Source organism: Mesoplodon bidens (assembly GCF_964165515.1).
Source record: "Mesoplodon bidens genome assembly, contig: HAP1_SCAFFOLD_390, whole genome shotgun sequence".
In the NCBI taxonomy this organism is placed as follows: Eukaryota; Metazoa; Chordata; class Mammalia; order Artiodactyla; family Ziphiidae; genus Mesoplodon; species Mesoplodon bidens.
In genome coordinates this window covers 398,362-420,257 of record NW_027671366.1, presented here as the reverse complement: position 1 = coordinate 420,257, position 21,896 = coordinate 398,362, and the positions used below count along the sequence as shown (strand labels likewise).

The following is a 21,896-nucleotide window of genomic DNA, read 5'->3' as shown; positions in this document are numbered from 1 at the left end:
ATGACAGCTGGTTGTCTCCCAGATTATCCATTGGTATTACAGCGTCACGGTCTTTTAAGAGGAGCAGGGCTGACACGAGGACTCTGGGCTTATTTCTACAAGAAATTTAGTTTTTCTATTCTCCTAATTAACAAATGTATAAGTATTAATTTTTCACTTTACTCCCTTTCGTCGTTGAATCAGAAAACAATGGACTGTGGTCACGTATGTCATCTAATACTCTATCAGATCACTTTGTTTTAATAGTGCAGCTTACTCAGGTAACTTTACTGATCCGAACAAAATGGAATCAATTAGGAAAAAGTTCATACAGGAAAATATCCTTTTCAAAGTTGACTATTTTAACACAGTTAAATAAGCGATTATTTTTTAATCCTTTGAGTTAAAATTGTTCAGGGTGGCCAAGAAAGTCTGGAAACATGAAAAATGTCCATAAAAGCACTTTATTACTATAATACGTTGAATGTGTTGCTCCTCATTATTAATTCACAGTTCATTAAGCTGGGCAAAATCACAATGAGCAATGTGCATTAAAGCAAAATTCCCATCAATCATTTTCCATCTGCCATACATTGTGTCAGATGATTTGTGTGTCTAATTTTCATGGAAAAACTTGTACTTTTACTCCAGAATAAGAAATCAAGGGGGATCAATCTATTAAAAAGATATTAATATTCCCAGACTCTGTGGCCTTCAGTATTTTCTTTTTAAGAAGATTCACCTACTGCAAATCTTATAAATATTTTTACCATTTAATATGCCCAGACAAAATGGATACAAAAATTAGATAAAAGAGAAAACAACAAAAACAGATCCCCTTTGTTTTCAAAACATTTGATGTTTACATCAAAATATTTTGTTGAAAATGAAGTGATTTTTAATCTATAGTTAAAAGACACTCTAATGATATTTAGAACTTATTACAGATCTGGATTTTTACAAATAGATTTTTATTTAAAACAGGTAACACACTGATATCAATAAACCAGGCACTCTAGAACAAAATGTGGAGATGGCAATTATGCGATGACTTTTTAATACTCCAAGGGAAAAAGAGTTTTTCCAAAGTAGTCCATCTACAATATTAACCCTTAAGATCTACTCCCCTTGATAGGTTTCAATATTATTTTCTGTTTTATACACATTTACTTTATAATTAACTCCTACAGGAGGACATTTCTGGAAATGTTCCCAGATATCTACAGCCACACTTTCTGTCATGATCACACCATGGAAAAAGTAGGGAACATCCAGATCCTGATGATCCAGGGGTTTCATAATTACCCCTTTGAGGTCAGTCAGAATCACAATCATTCCCAGAACAGGGTCGGTCTTTACATTTGTGCCCCTAGACATGCAGATTGTAACACTACCCACCCAAAGGCAAGTTGTCTTCCTTACTCAGGTTTGCAGGGGCACCACTCACTGTGGTAGCTAGAAGAGTCCGTTGCCCCCACCCCGGACCTGCATTCTGTACTCTCCACAGACACATCGTACTACAAATATACAAGTGGTGCTGATGAAACTTCCAGAAAGCTATAAAATAATGCATGCCAGGCATGGTAGATGAGGATTTAGAAAATGCTAACATCTTCTCTAGGAAATAAAGGTGACATACCTATGTGGCTTTAAGCATTTTTGTGCATTAGCTGGCCCCCTGGATCTGGGAAACAGCATCTGATTTTGAAGTTTCTCAGCCTCATTCTCTGCAGTGAAATCTGAAGCTCTTCCTTCCTTCTCTGAGTCCAGAAGCTGGAATTGATACAGTCTGCTCTCTGTGATTTCTCTCTACCATTTGTTTCCAATGACCACTTCAACTCAGATATCTCTCAAATCAGGGATCACTCCTAAACTTCAGGAGGAAGGTCACTGCCCTTTTTATTCCCACCACAATTTTATGCTAGTAACCCTTTACAGTGTCAATAAACTTATTTTGTAGAATGTGCCCCCTGGACTCCACCTGCTAAATCTGTTTTTTGGGCAAATCATTTGTTACTTACCTAAACAAATTTTATAAAATCATATTTCATAAAATTGTATTTTATAAAATGTTATTTTCTTATTTTATAAAATTGGTAAATCTAGGGATTTAGGCTTAATTATTATTTTTAAAAATGTTGGTACTCATTTTGCCAATTTTTCTCTTTTTACATATATCAGAAAATATGTTAAGAACTCAACTGTGAAGATACCACTATTTTTATTTTTTTTCACTTTTCGTACTTAACTTTTATAACAAACCTTTATTATTGCACAGGAAACATGAAAGTTTGTTCCTTGGAAAACATCAGTCTTAAGAACGTACTAAGTTAAAGCTTAGCATGTTAGATCTGCGAGTAGCCTTGCCTTTTTTTTTTTTTTTTGCGGTACGTGGGCCTCTCACAGTTGTGGCCTCTCCCGTTGCGGAGCACAGGCTCCGGACGCGCAGGCTCAGCGGCCATGGATCACTGGCCCAGCCGCTCCGCGGCATGTGGGATATTCCCAGACCGGGGCACAAACCCGTGTCCCCTGCATCGGCAGGCGGACTCTCAACCACTGTCCCACCAGGGAAGCCCAACCTTGTCTTTTTTTTAATGTTTTTTCTGAATTGTTAAAAAAAAAAAAGCCTTAAGAGCTTAGGAACAGAAGCAAATTGAGAATTAAAATCCAACTCATTCAAATGAAGTTTGTCAGAACAGTTTGTGTGTGGAGAGGACAGCTTCTAGGCACTTCAGAGAAACCAGTAGGACAGAATTGAGAATATCCAGCACCTTACAGGGCTTCTCACAGAAATGCTTTAATGCAAAGAGGTGACTAGATTTCACAGGGAGACCAGGGAGAGGATGCAGAGATAATTAAATCACATTCAAGCACCTGTTTACCTGGGAGGTAAGTTCCTTCATATTGTGGTCAGATGTTGTTTAGGGGGACACTGGTGCAGGGCAGGTGTTGGGAGGATGAACTCTTTTCTGAGTGATTTTGCAAGTGTGAAAATTCATCCAACAGAGATGCTAGAAAATTTTGCTCCTAGTAGCGAGCGTCCAACATGATATTTTGGGACAAAAATATGTATTTGGAAGAATTTTTCACAAAAGAGCAGTGATGGGAGGAAAAGATACATATGGGCCTGGCTAGTAATATTCTTCCTTCACAATTTTCTTGTGGGTTCCTGAGGCCTGTTGTGACTGCTTGGAGACCTGGTCCCCAAGCAATGGCCCTCTTTGTCATACTCAGGGTAACCCAGGAAGTTGCTTGTCTGAAGCAGAAAAGGTTCTCCCTTCCACTCATGTCCTCTTGCTGATCAGATGAACACATGGCATCATCTACAGCTGAGAGGTGTTTGTTAACTAGCTTTGTTTCATAGGACACAACTCATATATACTCTACAGTAATGTTTATCCCTGTCTTTTATAATCTCAAGGTAAGAAGTAATCAGTGTTAAAATCATTCTACTGGAAAAACAAAGCACATGATTTTTTTCCCCTAATAGTGATTGTATTTGTTTGCTAGGGCTGCCATAACAAAATACCACACTGGCTACTAGGTGGCTTAAACAACAAAAGTATATTTTCTCATAGTTCTAGAGGCTAGAAGTCCAAGATCAAAGTATCAAGTTTAGTTTCCTTGAGGTCTCTCTCCTTTGATGGCTACCTTCTCGCTGTGTCCTCACATGGTTGCCCCTCAGTCTGTGCATGTCTGTGTTCTAAAATTCCCCCCTTATAAAGATACAAGTCATATTGGATTAGAGTCCATCCATATGATCATTTTACCTTAATTTTCTCTTCCAAAGCAGTATTTCCAAGTAGAAGTTAAGCTTACTGTACAAGCAATCAGGTATTTAATAAGAGGCATTGCTATGGAGACAAAAAAACAATGGTTAATAATTGAGGCAAATTTCGGATCAGTTTTTGAGTTCTGAGGGTAGACAGTTGAGAAGATCTCTAAATGTCAGGGTTAAAGCATCTTTTGTAGTTTGAATGTCCATCAGATGTTCAGGTAAACTTTCTGAGTGGTCCATATAGCAACAGGAACGAAGAAGATTGTCTAAACATGAGCTGCTGTGGAGATTTCTCTGAAGTTTATATTAAGGTATCTACCTTCAGTATGCAGGACTTCAGAAAAAAAGGCAGTTTTAGTTGCAATGATTCCAAGTCAAAAGGGTGGGAGAAAATTTGGAAACACTAGTTTGGAGAGTTGTAGTCAGGTAGTGGAGGAAACTAGAAAAATTCAGGATACAGTCCAGTTTTCAGGTAATTAAGAAAACTTCAAGGAAAATTAATAGCACTAGAATCTAATATCCACAATACGTATTTTGGTTTCTATTGAAAGATAATTTTTCCCTCTAAAATCACCCTCATTTCTATCAAAGATAGCCAAATTAAGACAAATTTGTTTGCAAAATAAGTCTAGATTCAATAAACTTGGTCTTATTTATATAAGTATAGCAAGGATTGTGACTGACCATATAGGCTTGCTTTTTATTTTTATTTTTTGCTTTTATTAAGAGAATTTATTGCCTCTCTCTCCTCCCAATAGCTCAAACGTGAAGAAGCAACATCAGAGGAAGACAGACAGACAAATGGCTCTTTGAGTTTGTCCTTCTTGGCACTGGTGAAGGAAGAGGCAGCTTTCTCGAAGTTTTTATCTGCTTAATTGGATGTAGTGGAGAAAGGCAAGGAAAGTCAGAGGATAAGTGAACAGGCTCTGCACCTACCAAGGATGTGTTATCCTCCTAATCGTCCCAGTAGGAATATTCCATTCATGTTCTTTGATCTGATCCTTGCATTGGAAGACACTTCTTTGTTTAATCTCTTTTTTAAATTTAATTTTTATTTTATATTGAAGTATAGTTGATTTACAATGTTGAATTAGTTTCAGGTGTACAGCAAAATGATTCAGTTATACATATACATATATCCATTCTTTTTCAGATTCTTTTGCCATATAGGTTATTACAGAATATTGAGTAGAGTTCCCTTTGCTATACAGTAGGGTCTTGTGGATTATCTATTTTATATATAGTAGTGTGTATATGTGAATCCAAACTCCTAATTTATCCCTCCCCATACCTTTTCCCTTTAGTAACCATAAGTTTGTTTTTTAAGTCTGTGAGTCTGTTTCTCTTTTGTAATTAAGTTCATTTGTATCATTTGTTTAGATTCCACAGATAAGTGATATCATATGATATTTGTCTTTCTCTGAATTACTTCACTTAGTATGATAATCTCTACATCAATTCATGTTACTGCAAATGGCATGATTTCATTCATTTTTATGGCTGAGTAATATTCCATTGTATATATGTTCCACATCTTCTTTATCCATTCATCTGTCAATGGACATTTAAATTGCTTTCATATCCTGGTTATTGTGAATAGTGCTGCACTGAACACTGGGGTGCATGTATCTTTTGGAAGTATAATTTTCTCCAGATACATGCCTAAGAGTAGGATTGCTGGATCATATGGTAGTTCTATTTTTAGTTTTTTAAGGAATCCCATAATATTCTCCAGAGTGGTTGAATCAATTTACATTCCCACCAACAGTGTAGGAGGACTCCTTTTCTCCACACCCTCTCCAACATTTTTGTAGTCTACAGTTTGTAGACTTTTTGATGATGGTTACTCTGACTGGTGTGAGGTGATACCTCATTGTAGTTTTGATTTGCATTTCTCTAATAATTAGCGATGTTGAGCAGATTTTCATGTGCTTTTTGCCCATCAGTATGTCTTCTTTGGAGAAATGTCTGTTTAGATCTTCTGTCCATTTTTTGATTGGGTTGTTTGCTTTTTTGATATTGAGCTGCATAAGCTATTTGTATACTTTGGAGATTATTCCATTGTCAGTCCCATCATTTGCAAATATTTTCTCCCATTCTGTAGGTTGTCTTTTTGTTTTGTTTATGGTTTCCTTTGCTGGGCAAAAGCTTTTAAGTTTTATTAGGTCCCATTTGTTTATTTTAGTTTTTGTTTTCTTTCCTCTAGGAGGTGGATCCAAAAAGATATTGCTGCTGTGAAAGAGTGTTCTGCTTGGATTTTCCTCTAAGAGTTTTATAATATCCCATCTTACATTTAGGTCTTTAATGCATTTTGAGTTTATTTTTGTCTGTGGTGTTAGAAAATTGTTCTAATTTCATTTTTTTTTACATGTAGCTGTCCAGTTTTCCCAGCACCACTTATTGAAGAGACTGTCTTTTCTACATTGTATATTCTTGCCTCCTTTGTCATAGATTAATTGACCATAGTTGTGTGGGTTTATTTCTGGGCTTTCTATTCTGTTCCATTGATCTATATTTCTGTTTTTGTGCAAGTACCATACTGATTACTGTAGCTTTGTAATATAGTCTGAAGACAGTGAGCCTGATTCCTCCAGCTCCATTTTGCTTTCATAGTATGCTTTGGCTATTTGGGGGTTTGTGTTTCTAAACAAATTTTAAATTTTTCTGTTCTAGTTCTGTGAAAAATGCCATTGGTGGGGGCTTCCCTGGCGGTCCGGTGTTTGGGACTTCACCTTCCAATGAGGAGGATGCAGCTTCGATCCCTGGTCAGGGAGTTGGGATCCCACATGCCATGCAACCAAAAAAAAACAAAAAAAAACAAAAAACAAAAAACAAAAATCAAAGCATAAAACAGAAGCAATATTGTAACAAATTCAATAAAGACTTTAAAAATGGTCCACATGAAAAAAGTCTAAAAAAAAAAATTCCACTGGTAATTTAACAGGGATTGCATTGAATCTGTAGATTGCCTTAAGTAGTATAGTCATTTTGACAGTATTGATTCTTCCAATCCAAGCACATGGTATATCTCTCCATCTGTTTGTGTCACTTTCGATTTCTTTCATCAGCATCTTAGAGTTTTCAGAGTACAGGTCTTTTGTCTCCTTAGGTAGATTTATTCATAGGTATTTTTTTCTTTTTGATGTGATGGTAAATGGGATTCCTTCCATAATTTCTCTTTCTGATCTTTTGTTTTTAGTGTATAGGAATGAAAGAGATTTCTGTGTATTAATTTTGTATTCTGTGACTTTACTGAATTCATTGATGTGGTGTATCACACTGATTGATATGTGGATATTGAAAAATCCTTGCATCCTTGGGATGAATCCCACTTGATCATGGTGTCTGATCCTTTTAATGTGTTGTTGGATTCACTTTGCTAGTATTTTGTAAATAATTTTTGAGTCTATGTTCATCAGTGATATTGACTTCTTTTTCTTTTTTTACAGTACCTTTGTTTGGTTTTGGTATCAGGGTGATTATGGCCTCATAGGATGAGTTTGGGAATGTTTCTTCTTCTGAAATTTTATGGAATAGTTTCAGAAGAACAGGTGTTTAGTGTTCTCTAAATGCTTGAGAGAATTCACCTGGGAAGCCATCTGATCTTGGACTTCTGTTTGTTGGGAGTTTCTTTTTTTTAAATAAATTTTTAAAAATAAATTTATTTATTTATTTTATTTTTGGCTGCATTGGGTGTTTGTTGCTGTATGTAGGCTTTCTTTTTTTAGTTGTGGCAAGAGGGGGCTACTCTTCATTGCGGTGCATGGGCTTCTCATTGCGGTGGCTTCTCTTGTTGCAGAGCATGGGATCTAGGCATGTGAGCTTCAGTAGTTGTGGCATGCAGGCTCAGCAGCTGTGGTTTGTGGGCTCTAGAGAGCAGGCTTAGTAGTTGTGACCCATGGGCTTAGTTGCTCTGTGACATGTGGGATCTTCCTGGACCAGGGTTCAAACCCATGTCCCCTGCCTTGGCAGGTGGTTTCTTAACAACTGCGCCACCAGGGATGCCCTGTTGGAGTTTCTTAATCACAGTTTCAATTTCAGTACTTGTGATTTGTCTGTTCGTATTTTCTATTTCTTCCTGCTTCAGTCTTCGAAGGTTGTACCTTTCTAAGAATTTGTCCATTTCTTCTAGGTTGTGCATTTTACAGGCATATAGTTTCTTGTAGTAGTCTCTTATGAGCTTTTGTATTTCTGTGGTGTCCATTGTAACTTCTTTTTTATTTCTAATTTTATTGATTTGAGCTCTCCCCATTTTTTTCTTGATGATGCTGGCTAATGGTTTATCAATTTTATCTTTTCAAAGAACCAGCTACTAGTTTCATTGATCTTTCCTACTGTTTTCTTTGTCTCTCATTTATTTCTGCTCTGATCTATATGATTTCTTTCCTTCTACTAAATTTGGGTTTTGTTTGTTCTCCTTTCTCTAGTTGCTTTACTTATAAGGTTAGGTTGTTTATTTGAGATTTTTCTTGTTTCCTGAGGTAAGATTTTATCACTATAAACTTCCCTTTTAGAAATGCTTCTGCTGCATCCCATAGGTTTTGGATCTTCGTGTTTTTGTTTTCATTTGTAGGTATATTTTTCATTTTTCTTTGATTTCTTCAGTGATACATTGGTTGCTTATAGCATATTGTTTAGCCTCCATGTATTTGTGTTTTTTACAGTTTTTTTCTTGTAGTTGATTTCTAATCTCATAGCATTGTGTTTGGAATAGGTGCTTCATATGATTTCAATTTTCTTAAATTTACCAAGGCTCACTTTGTGGCCCAGTGTGTGATCTATCCTGGAGAATGTTTCGTGTGCACTTGAGAAGAATGTGTATTCTGCTGCTTTCAGATGGAATGCTCTATAAATATCAATTAAGTCCTTCTGGTCTAATGTGTCATTCAAGGCCTGTGTTTTCATATTGATTTTCTGTCTGGATGATCCGTCCATTGATGAAAGTGGGGTGTTAACATCCCCCAATACTATTGTGTTACTGTCAATTTCTCCTTTTATGGCTATTAGCATTAGCCTTATATATTGAGGCGTTCCTGTGTTGGGTGAATATATATTTACAATTGTTGTATCTTCTTCTTGGATTGATTCCTTGATCATTATGCAGTGTCCTTCTTGGTCCTTGTTACAGTCTTTATTTTAGAGTCTATTTTGTCTGATATGACTATTGCTACTCTGGCTTTCCTTTGATTTCCATTTGTATGGAATACCTTTCTTTTACCCTCCCACTTTCAGTCTGTGTGGGTGTCTAGATCTAAAGTGAGTTTCTAGTAGGCAGCATATATATGGTTCTTGCTTTTGTATCTATTCAGCCAGTCTATGTCTTTTGGTTGGAGCATTTAGTCTATTTACTTTTAATGTAATTATCAATATGTATGTTCTTATTGTCATTTTGTTCATTGTTTTGGGTTTGTTTTTGTAGCTCTTTTTTCTTCCCTTCCTCTTTTGTTCTCTTCCCTTGTGGTTTGATGACCATCTTTAGTGTTGCATTTGGGTTGCTTTTTCTTTGTGTATCTATTGTAGATATCTGGTTTGCATTTCCCATGAGGTTTTGATATAGCAGAGTATATATATATATATATATATATATATATATATATATATATATACACACACGAAAAGTTGTTTTAAGCTGCTGGTCTCTTAATTTCAAATGCATTTCCAATATCCTGCATTTGTACTCTCCTCTTCTCATGATTGCTTGTTTTGATATCATATTTGTGAGTAGATGATTTCCTACCTTTACTGTATGTTTGCCTTTAATGGTGAGCTTTCCCATTCATAATTTTTTTTCTAGTTGTGGCATTTTCTTTTTCATCTAGAGAAGTTCCTTTAGCATTTGTTGTAAAGCTGGTTTGATGGTGCTGAATTCTCTTAGCTTTTGTTTGTCTATAAAGCTTTTGATTTCTCTGTCAGGTCTGAATAAGAGCCTTGCTGGGTAGAGTATTTTTGGTCGTAGGTTTTTGCCTTTCATCACTGTAAATATAGTGGGCCACTCCCTTCTGGCCTGCAGAGTTTCTGCTGAAAAAATCAGCTGATAACCTTACTGGGGTTTCCTTGTATGTTATTTGTTGTTTCTCTCTTGTTGCTTTTAATGTTTTCTTTGTCTTTAATTTTTGTCAATTTGATTCATGTGTGTTGGCATGTTCCTCTTTGGGTTTGTCCTGTATTTGACTCTCGGTGCTTCCTGGACTTGAGTGACTGTTCCTTTTCCATGTTAGGGAAGTTTATGGCTATTATCTCTTCAAATATTTTTTCAGCCCCTCTGTCTCTCTCTTCTCCTTCTGGGACCCCTATAATGTGAATGTTGGCACATTTAATGTTGTCCCAGAGGTCTCTTAGACTGTCCTCATTTGTTTTCATTTTTTTTCTTTATTCAGTTCCAAAGCAGTGATTTTCACCAATCTGTCTACCAGCTCACTTATTTATTCTTCTGCCTCATTTATTCTGCTGTTGATTACTTGTAGGCTATTTTTCATTTCAGTTATTGTTTATCTCTGTTTTTTAAAACTTCTAGCTCTTTGTTAAAAATTTCATCTATGTTCTTGGTCTGTGCCTCCATTCTTTTTCCAGTTACTTGTATCATCTTTACTATCATTACTCTGAATTCTTTTTCTGGAAGATTGCCTATCTCCACTCCACTTAGTTGTTCTTCTGGAGTTTGATGATGTTCCTTCATCTGGAACACATTTCTCTGCCTTCCGTGTTTGTAGCCTCCTTTCCTCAGGCTGCAGGATCATGGCTCCTCTCACTTCTGGTGCCTGCCCCCTGATGGGTGAGGTTGGTTCAGGAGCTTGTGAAGTCTTCCTGGTGGTAGGGACTGGTGCCTGCCCACTGGTGGGTGGAGCTGGGTCTTCTCCCTCTTGTGGGCAGGGCTGTGTCAAGTGGTGTTTAGGGGCGGCTGTGGGATCAGAATAACTTTAGGCAGCCTGTCTGCTCATGGGAGGGTCTGTGTTCCCACCCTGTTGGTTGTTTGCCCTGAGGCATCCCAGAACTGGAGACTGCAGGCTATTGGGTGGGGCCGGGTCTCAGTGCCCAAATGGTGACCTCCAGGAGAGCTCACAACAAAAAATATTCCCTGGGTCCTCTGCCACCAGTGTCCTTGCCCCCACAGTGAGCCACAGCCAACTTCTTCCTCCCCAGGAGACCCTCCAAGACCCTCAGGTAGGTCTGACCCAGGCTTTTACAGAGTTACTGCTTTGCCCTGGGTCCCAGTACACATGAAACCTTGTGTGCACCCTCCGAAAGTGGAGTCTCTGTTTCCCCCAATCCTGTGGAGCTCCTGCCCTCAAGTCCCACTGGCCTTCAAGATCAAATGCTCTGGGATCTCCTCCTCTCATTGCCATGTCCCCAGGCTGAGGAGCCTCACGTGGGTCTCAGAACTCTCACTCCTGTGGGAGAACCTCTGTGATATGATGATTATTTTCCACTTTCTGGGTCGCCCACCCAGTAGGTATGAGATTTGATTATATCACGAAAGCACCCCTCCTACCATCTAGTTGTAGCTTCTTCTTTGTCTTTGGATGTAGAATGTCTTTTTTGTATGTTCAAGTCTTTTTTGTTGACGGTTGTTCAGCAGTTAGTTGTGATTTGGGTGGTTTCATGAGAGCAGGTGAGCTCACGTCCTTCTACTCTGCCATCTTTGTCTCTACCCTCTCTCCTGAATGTCACTGTGAGGAGTTCTGGCTTCTTAAAGTCCAATTTTGATTGAAATTCATGAAGGACTTTAGGCTTTACCTCTGGTCAACCACTATCTATGCAGAATATCTCCAGGGTTAGAGGGAAATCTCCCATATAGGCTCTTTTAAATCTGCTTTGCTGGAACTTTTTATAAGGAATCTCCAGATTAAACTTTTAATAGTCCCTTGAGGCTAAGAAGCCAAGCCAATCATTTGACGTCCATAGATTTGGGGGAATTTTTCTCCTCAATGTCCCCCAAATATTCTGAGGTTCTTGCATTTGCCAGGAAGTGACCTTCCTTACTCAGCTAGTAAGGCTGCTGGGAACTCTGTAAGCAAGGTACCACACTATTTTCCCAAGGGGCTTTATTGGCTCCATGAAGTCAACCTTAGTTTCTTAAAGCTGTTTGGTCAAATCTAAGTTTATGTATATCTCTCTCAAATATGACATTCTAGGCAAAACTTTAGTAATATAATCAATGTTTGCAATTATGTGCTATTATAAGGAGAACAGATTCTTATTGAAATTATGCAAATAACTATATTGCCAAGAAAATAAGAATGTTCACTGAAAGCCTCTGAATTCTGGAGGAATCGGGTAGGGAGAAAAAGACAAATGATTCAATTTTGCTTACAAGGGTATAATTTACCAAATTGCTCTAAGCTTACGAGAGAAAAACAGGGCTTCCCTTGTGGCGCACTGGTGGAGAGTCCACCTGCTGATGAAGGGGACACGGGTTCGTGCTCCGGTCCGGGAAGATCCCACATGCCGCGGAGCGGCTAGGCCCGTGAGCCATGGCTGCTGAGCCTGCGTGTCCGGAGCCTGTGCTCCGCAACAGGAGAGGCCACAACAGTGAGAGGCCCACATACCGCAAAAAAAAAAAAGAGAAAAACAAATTTTCCTAAATTTGGAGAAACAAAACTTAAAAAAAAGAAGCAGCAATGTTTCAAATTTAAAAATCATAGGGCTTCCCTGGTGGTGCAGTGGTTGAGAGTCTGCCTGCTGGTGCAGGGGACACTGGTTCGTGCCCTGGTCCGGGAAGATCCCACATGCCGCTGAGTGGCTGGGCCCGTGAGCCATGGCCGCTGAGCCTGCTCGTGCAGAGCCTATGCTCCGCAACAGGAGAGGCCACAACAGTGAGAGGCCCGTGTACTACGAAAAAGAAATCATAAAATGGGGCTTTCCTGGTGGCACAGTGGTTAAGAATCTGCCTGCCAGTGCAGGGGACATGGGTTCGAGCCATGGTCCAGGAATATCCCACAAGCCCCAGAGCAACTAAGCCCACACGCCACAACTACTGAGCCTGTGTTCTAGAGCCCATGAGCCACAACTACTGAAGTCCACGAGCCACAACTACTGAAGCCCATGCACGTAGAGCCCACGCTCCACAACATGAGAAGGCCACGCACCACAACGAAGAGTAGCTGCCGTTCGCCGCAACTAGAGAAAGCCCACACACAGCAACAAAGACCCAATGCAACCAAAGATAAATAAAATAAATAAATTTATTTTTAAAATCATAAAACATTATAACCATCTTCTTCAGTTTACTTAGTCCCATGTAATTAATTCTTGTTTTGTTTGATCTTTTGTTAGAAGTTTTATGAAACCATCAATTTCTCCGTTAGGGTTTTGTAAATTCTTACTCAGTTCAGTGTAATGATTTGAAATTCATCAGAAACTTGTGCTCTAGAATACTTGTTAGATCCTTTTCCAAGAATTTCTCTGAACATGAAACACATTTTCAGGAAGCTTTTGTAAAAGCATCTGAGTGAAACCATTGTCTAAGTAATAAAAGACAAATATCCATTACTAAAAATTTGATTCATTCTAATGGAATTGACAAGAAAATTTATCTGTGACACAAAACATTTAAGATAATAACTAGAATTATGACTGATAACATTATACTAGGACATATCCAATTTTAGGAATTTCATATACTTTCTAGAACATTTATATTAATAACATTCACCCTTATGATATAACCTAGAGTTTATGATCATTTATTTAGCAATGCTTCCCATGTAAGTAACATACCAAATAAGCCTAATGAGTTTCATAGCTCTCTTTTCTAATAAGATAAAACAAATCTTTTTTTTTTTTTTTTTTTTGCTGTACGCGGGCCTCTCACTGCTGTGGCCTCTCCCGTTGCGGAGCACAGGCTCCAGACACACAGGCTCCGTGGCCATGGCTCGCGGGCCCAGCCGCTGCGCGGCATGTGGGATCCTCCGGGACAGGGGCACGAACCCGTGTCCCCTGCATCGGCAGGCGGACTCTCAACCACTGCGCCACCAGGGAAGCCCAAAACAAATCTTTTAAGGTGTTCCAGGGGGCCTCTGGAAAACCTGAACGTTATTTCCAGGTCAATAAGATTTCATTTAGAATTTGGTTTGGGGGAAAATCTACTTTTTCAAAAATAAAAATGTTTTAAAACACTTTGTCAAATACGATCATATGTCACTGTGAATTAATATTTAGTTATCAATTTAATCAAAGTGACAAAGATTCACATGTAAATACAGATAGTTAAATAGTTGTACAAAGACTTAGCTCTTTTAATATTGAAAGCACTCAGTTTTTCTTCAAAATTATCAAAGACTCATAAAGACAAAATGAACAATATTTGTTTTGCTAGACAGATTACATTAAATGTAAAAAAAAGTCTTTGTTTACAATTTCTCATTAAGAGCAGACTAATAATTAAGAAAATTTTGCAAAAAGAGAGAAAAAACAAATTTTAATTTTCTACCAGCTTACATTGGATATTAAAACTCAGTCAATCACTTTATTAAATTCATTCCAATCTTAGACCTGACTACACATAAAATTCCTTTCTAAAGATTCCTTTTTAAGAAACCTCTTACAACTTTCTATGTCCATTTTGGTTTGTCCCTTGTTCTCTTTCCCATTTAGAAGTAACCGGCTTTAGGACAAAAATCACTTAACAAAGTTTTTACATTAACAAAAACATCTCCATACCTTACACTTTTTCTTACCCCAAAACACATTCTAATTTCCTTATAATTCCTAGCAGCTTGAACCACATATATTATTTACAATTCTTAATCCTTTGAAGCTTTAATTTTTTTGTAAAGATAAAGTTAAAATTATTAACTGTGTAAGTATTTTGTGGCTTGGCAAACTTATAAATACATTTCATAATTTCTAGAAACATATTCTACTTCATAGTACAAGCTTTTAATGAAGCACAAGACATGTTTACTAATAGAACCAAACATATTTAGTGTGTAATAAGAGGTCAAAAGTAGGTAAACTTAGACTCGTTCAGCAATTAATATTTCAGTATTTTGTCTTAGTTGGAAATGATCTAGACATTCAATTCATTTAATTTAACTTAGCAAAACTCTAAGGGTACAATTTATCAAAGACATTTAGAAAACTATTTAAGTTGACATAGCAAAAACAATTATTGCTAAAAAAAGTTTACCTAAAAGAATTCTTATCTTATGTCTATTTAATTAATTTGTTCTTAACAATCACTCAGATTACTCATGACAATTTCATAAGATGTTAAAGTAGTGTTAGCCATCATCTTAAATTATTATTATTATTACTTTTTTCTGAGAAATTTTGTAAAAGAGATAACATGAGCTTATTTGACTTTTAGTAAAACTACATAGAATAAAGCTATTATACTTAATGCTGATAACTCTTAAGATATGTCTGTATTAATTAAACCTAAACCTGAACTAGATTTTACTTACCAAAAATTATCCTAGATCATGTGAATTTGAAAAATATTTGTATTTGTTTTTGTTATATTTTTGAGAATTTTTATATTGCTTGTTGGAATAAATTAAGTTTACTCACTCAGATAGCTACAGTCTTTTATTATTTATGGAGAAGACTTTTAAGTCTTCTTGCCCTTTAAGTGTACTTGCCCTTGATAAACAATTTTAAGGAGACTGTCATTTAGAGTTTGAGCAAGAGAGGGTTTTTGTTTAAAAAAAAAACCTCTTTCTTTTTTTCTTTAAATTTTAGTTTCAGGTTCTAACAATTGAGCTAATCTGGGCTCAGTCTCAGGCAATGTGGCTGTGTTTACATTTCAAAGACATGGTAAGATTTATAACTTTAAGGGACAGAGGAAAAAAAATGTAAATTTTCTTCTATGAGTTTTGGAGTGTATTTTTCTATTATCATAAGTCTCAGGGTAATTATTATTTAAAAAACTTTTTCTTCTTAAGTACAGGACAATTTTGTTCCAATTATCCTCAACTTTTATAATATCTACAAGAATTTGAGAGGAATAGGTTTCAGGGTTGGTGAAGATAAATGGGCCTTGACTCGTTCCTAAGTTGCATTTCTGGTTTTGTAGAGATTTGGAAGACAAAGATAATTGTTTCTATTAGCTCTTGAATATTGGCTTCCAACTGATCTTTTCCTAATTATTTGTAGGAGGGCCTAAGGAATTGCTGAGGAGATGGGGCAATTTTTAAAATTTTTCTTAAAAAGAGGAATTCATGTTGGATCTTTAAGTCTAATTTCTGTTATTTCATCTTAATAACGATTCCCTAAGGCTAGCTGTTATACATTATTTTTCCTTTCAATTTGATCCTTCCATAAATATCAATATGACAGCTGTTTATGATGAGAGCTCTCAAAAAGGCAATCTTTTAAATACAGCAAATTTAAAGGATCCATCATCTGGCCATTGAGGAGTAAGACCTTACATTAATTTCAAATAGTGACTCAAATCAGTAAGCCTTTTTATGGAACGACCCAGAGGTAACTTTTCAGGCTTAGAATAAATCCTTACCATGGATAAAATAAGCAGACTTTCAGATGGAGAGGGCACAGATGATATAGCCCCTATAATGTGAAAATTCATTTCCAAGGATAATCTAAGAAAGCAAAGGCCTTCATTGCACAGGCAGTAAGGGTGGTATAATGCAAACTGTGTCCCTGGTCTCTCCTGGGAATTTGAGGCACCTCTGATCCCAAACCTACTAATCTGTGACATCAGGCATATGCTACTGGAATGGGACTTTTCCAACACTAACAAGGCAATGAAGGTTGAAACAACAAAGGCCCCTTATGGACTGGGTCCCCTTAGGACAAACTCCTCTGACAGCTGGCACAACAAGACTAGAGTGTGCTGTTTATGACTTTGTGTCTCAGAACCCCAGTCAATTCAACGGGTTACCAGATGCACCCCAGTAAATACACCATCCAGATGGTGGAGACCAGAGATAATATTCTCACTGGACAAAAAGCCAAACTCTCAGGACATAGAAAAATACAGAAGGAAAAATCTCATCCAGTTTTTATACAGAGGACTGACAGCAAAGTTTGTCTTAATAGGCACTGGACTGGAGAGAACTGTTAACTCACCAGTCTGTGAGGCTGTCTCAAACAGCAGGCTTATAGGGCCTATGCCTGTCTTCTGCCCTATGGTTCTTTCTTCTTATGAAACATGACTCAGGAGACAGAGACAAAGAAAAACAGTGACTGTCTCTGGGAGGAAAGGATTAAGAAAAACTGAGATGAGATTACTCATTTCCAAATACCAGATTTTCTATGTCACAAGGATCTTGCTCCATAAGTATTTTCTTCTGCTAATCTAAATTTAGAGATAGAGAAAAGGAGACTCTTAAGCACTTTCCCTCCCACCAGACCTTAAAGGCCTGGGAAGTTGAGGAGATAAGAAATTTTACCTTCTGCTGGCCTTTGTCATGTGTCCTAGGATCTCTCAGCTGCAGCAGTCTTGTGGTGGGAAGCAGGGTTTAGCCAGCCTTCTGGTTGTCTTGTCAGCTGTTGAGGAGGAAGAAATGTCCCTGCCAACCTTCTTGAGTTAAAGAAGTAACAAGGTTTATACAGTCTTCTTGACCCTGCATTCCCTATCTCTGGTGCTAATGATGTCTTTCTACCTCCTGGTACAGGGAGGGCACCATTCACATGAGATATTAATTTCCTGCTTTCATGGAGACAGATAGGAAGGTCAGTGTGTCTCTCTTGCATCAGTCATTTCTTCAGTAACTTTAATTCAAAGTAATATTCCACTGAGGCATACTTTGGAGCATCCTGCCCTGGGCACCAACAAAGTCAAATGGTTTAGAGAGAAAGCAAGTCCCTATGTCAGCAGTGACCTGTGCTCATGGTGATTGTTATTCCATCTCCACAATACCATTGGGCTGGGTGCTCAAGAAACAGAGCTGTGAAAACATAGCTCCTGTCTCTTATAATTTATAGTACCAACTTCCTTTGTGTTAGACAATAATGCTGGTATATTTTCAGGATATACAAATAATAGAAAGAGACATCTATGGTACTTGAATTGTAGTGAGACATTAAAAATTTCCCCCAAAAAAATCTTTTTCTTTATACTTACAAGAAAAAAAAATGTAGATTCATTTTGGATAAGATAAAGAAAATTTATGAAGTGATAAATCTAACCTGAGAAAGTAGAAAAGAACACAGTACACAGGCTCTGAGCATTCTACTCACAGAAAATATTGTCCTGTTCTTTTGCAATATGGACTTGTTCCCCTGTCCCTATGTCTGTCTCTTCCCCTCTCTGTTTCTGCCCCTCTTCTCTCTCTCCCTCACACATACACACATTCACTCCCCTACAAAAAAACCCATTGACTAAATGCTAATTGGCAGGCACTGTGCTCAAACTGAGGCTACAGTGGTGAGTTAAAAAAAGAGATAATTTTTCCATCCTCATCAAACTTATATTCCAAGATGGAGAAAGTGAATACTAACCAAAGAGTCACACAACCATAATATTGCAACCACAACTAACAACCATAACCACTGAGTTAAGCTAAGCAAGCCACTATTGTCAGCTTTCTCTCAACCCTCAGTAGAGTGTTCCACTTAAAGGCCTTGAGTAAGTCAATATTCTGTTGAGAAAATCCAGGAAATTTCTCAGTCTTCCACATCTGAAATTATACAGTTTGGAATGTCAGGAACAAGAGTGAGGGGAAAGGTCATTCAGAACTGCAACTAACCAGTTTCTCTCTTTCTGACTGCTGCAATAACCTCCTAGTCTATCCTGTGTTTACTCCCATTCCTCTGGCCTGTTCACAGAGCTGCCAAAGTGGTCCCTTAAAATTTAAGCCTGATTGTGCCACTCTATACTCAAAATCATCCAGTGAATTCAATTTAATTACAATAAATCCAAAGTTCGCACCAAGGCCTCAAAGTCCTTTTTGATCTGTTCTCCCCTTCTCCCATGTCTCTCTTGGCCTCATTCCTACCACTCTCCCCCTTGTTTTCTGTAATCCAGCCAAACTTGCTTCTTCTCCAGCTTTCACTACAACACTACTTAGTAGACAAACAATTCAATTTAAATTGGGCAAAAAATTTAATAAGACACTTAACCAAAGAAGATACATGAATGGTAAATAAGCAACTTTTTAAAATGTTCAGCATTATTAGTCATCAAAGAAAAATTAAAACCACAATGCAAATAACTTCACATCTACTAGAATGACTAAAATTAAAAAGATTGATAGCATCAAATGTTAGTAAGGATGGAGAACAACCAGAAGTCCCATACGTTCCTGAAGAAAACGTGAAATGATGTACTATTTTCGAAAACAGTTTAGCATTAATACAACCCCCTAATTTCAACCCCTAGGAATTTAAATGAGAAAAATACGTCCACACAAAATTTGTACATGAACGTTCATAGAAACAACTTTATTCATGATTGTGAAACTGAGTAGAATCCTGTGGGGCCTTCCCAGTGACAGACTCCCAGTGTTCCCTGCTTCTTGTTTGTAGAAAAAAGCTTTAGTCTCCTAGGCCTCCCTTGATTTCCAAAGAGCAGTTAATGATTATAGAACTGACAAAACTCAGAAACAAAGGAAAAGCAGTCAAGCAAGAAAAGTAACAATAGATTGAAAAACAGTGTTATCTATATCCCTTTCTCCTCAAGGGATATAGATAACAGTCTGACACATATCCTTGATGTGGTGCTCCAAGGACAATGGTGCTTCAAGGACAAAGGACAACCCTCTCTGAAAAAGTGTCAGCGTTACACCCCTTATCAGACCCTTAATTGCCCTCCCCACCATGTTGTGATGGTTATGAAATTCCTGAGCCCAGCTGGGCCATGAGACCTGTCCCAAATAAGAAAAGGCATCTTCCCTGTCCCACTGCCACCCTACAGAAGGAAAGTATATGTGCCTCCACCAATTAGTAAACGAAATTTTCCCCTTGGACCATTCCTTTGTTTTCTGGCTATAAAAACTGATCAATAGCACATGTTTGGGGTCGACTCCCCCAGACTACTAGGAAGTCAGCCTGCTGTTCTGGCAGAGACACTTTCCTCTAATAAATTCTATCTTCTTTACATTCTGCCTTGTGTCTGGAAATTCTTTTCCAACCCACGTTTGGACCACGACACTTGAGCGTTTTTTGTAGACACTAAGGCTCTCCACCTGATGGAGGATTTGACTACATGCTGATCACAAGCATGTAGGTCCCAGACTGGTTGGAACAAGAAGGCTGATGGTTAAGGTTCCCAAAACATCACCCTGTCACCTCTCCACCAACTAATCAAAAGAATGTCCATGAACTGATAATTCACCCTGAGACCCTCACTCCTAATGTTGCCTTTAGAAACACTTGCCCAAAAGTCTTCAGGGAGTTTGGGTCTTTTGAGCATTAGCTGCTTGTTATCCTTGCTTGGCATCCTGCAAATAAAACCCTTCACCACAACTGGCATCAGTAGATTGGCTTTGCTCTGTATTGGGTGAGTGAATCTGTGTTTGGTTTGGCAATAATTTTGGCAACCATGAAGGGGCCACCATCCCTAGTGGGCATCTCAACCATAGCACACTGGCCCCTGACCAGTGGCAGCTCATGGATACTACTCAGCAGCTGCTTGAGCACCTTTGTCTCAGAGATGGCCCTGAACACTTGCCACTGACCAGGCATCATTGGCCCATGGCACTTTTCATTTCTGTGGTAAAGGGAAAAAGACACATGCTTTGCTGGTTGAGATTTCTCTAGTAAGTAGTGGAACTTGTGTGTGATAATACCAGGGTATTCATTCTCTTAGCCATTTGGGTCTGTCAGTGGCTAAACATTTTTGGGATTTTCCCTTTTGGGCTGAGGAGTTTGCAACACTGAGAGACTACATTTGTTTGTTTGTTTGAGATTTTAAGATTACCAGCCATAAACAACTGAGAATGGGTAATCAGAGCTCTGTTTCATCTTATATTCCCTACAGTGTATTTTGCAGAATTGGGAAATTCTTAGCTCTTCGTTTCATGGGCTCATACCCATGAAAAGGAGAAGGTGATATTTTTCTAAAATCATGTGGTCACAGTATTCTTTAGGCTCTGGAGAATAATGACCCAGATGGGGCACTTTTTGACATTCTAAAACTTGTTTTTGCATATGAAAAAGCTGGCTTGTTAAAAGTATCTCTTCACTATTCTGACCAGAAGGAAACGAATCTTACTAGGAGGAACTTACATTTTTCTCCCTGTGCCTTTGAAATGTAAATGTTCTACCCTGGGCTCTAATGTACTCTCACTCACTCTTGTCTATACCATCGCCAATTCCTGAGACTGAGGGGGGAAAAAAGGGGAGAAGAGTCCTTTTTAAACTCAGGCAGGAAAACTGTGAGATCTCTGTTTGTCTGGATGTATGTATGTCCATGTGTACATTACAAATATGTCTCTTTTCCTTTGGATGGTATTATCAAAGTTAGTTTGTAAATGAGCTCTATTTAATTGACTTAAAGGAAATTAAGCACTTATAGAAATTCTCAGAAATATAAAAGAAACTAACTTGAATGAATTTCAGATTCATGTGATCTGAAAAATATTCAATATTAAATGTGGGATAATGGCTGACTTGGTCTAATGTCTCATAAAGTTTTCTTGGGTAATCTAAACATAATTTTTGAGAACAAGTGAATAAAACAGAGGTAAATGAGACAAGAGTTTTTAGGTGAACTCTGGGAATAATTATGTTTTAGGAATGTCTACTTAAAAATAGCTTTTCTGGAAGTTTTAGTAACTTGAAATTTTAGAGTTTAACTAAATTAAGCTAAATGACGAGAATTCATTGAATATCGAGGTCATTTCCAAATAAAATAATATACTGAAATATTAATTACTAAACATTGGCTTCCTTTTACAGAGGAAGTAAAGATATTTAAGACTATTAATAAATATGTTTGCTGTCACACTGAGACATTTTCCATAAGAAAGCACATATTTTTAGAAATTATAAATAGCATTTATTTATAAATTTGCCCATCTACAGAATGCTAATGTAAAGAACAGCTCATAATTGCTTACTTCTTAATTTTCACTAGGAATTTAGGTTTTTAAGACTTGAGAATTCTAATTAAATATGTAATTAAAGCTACTAGAAATAAAGAGAACATTTTAGTATACAGGGTATTAGGATGTGTGTTTTCATTAAAAGAAGGTATGAAGAATAGAAATTTATTTTGTTAAAGAAAAAGGAA

The 21,896-nt window shown here is 37.5% G+C and overlaps 1 long non-coding RNA gene across 1 annotated transcript in view; it reads right to left on the bottom strand.

The window, feature by feature from the left end:
- LOC308611487 overlaps nt 1-17,638 on the bottom strand; it is a 31,617-nt gene extending 13,979 nt beyond the window's left edge. Inside the window, exons 1-2 of the long non-coding RNA XR_014014916.1 lie at nt 17,113-17,638; nt 3,750-3,833 (exon numbers count right to left, since the gene is read on the bottom strand). This is a non-coding gene — a long non-coding RNA (uncharacterized lncRNA). The remainder of the gene's footprint in view (nt 1-3,749; nt 3,834-17,112) is intronic.
- Nucleotides 17,639-21,896: the final 4,258 nt, after the last annotated feature.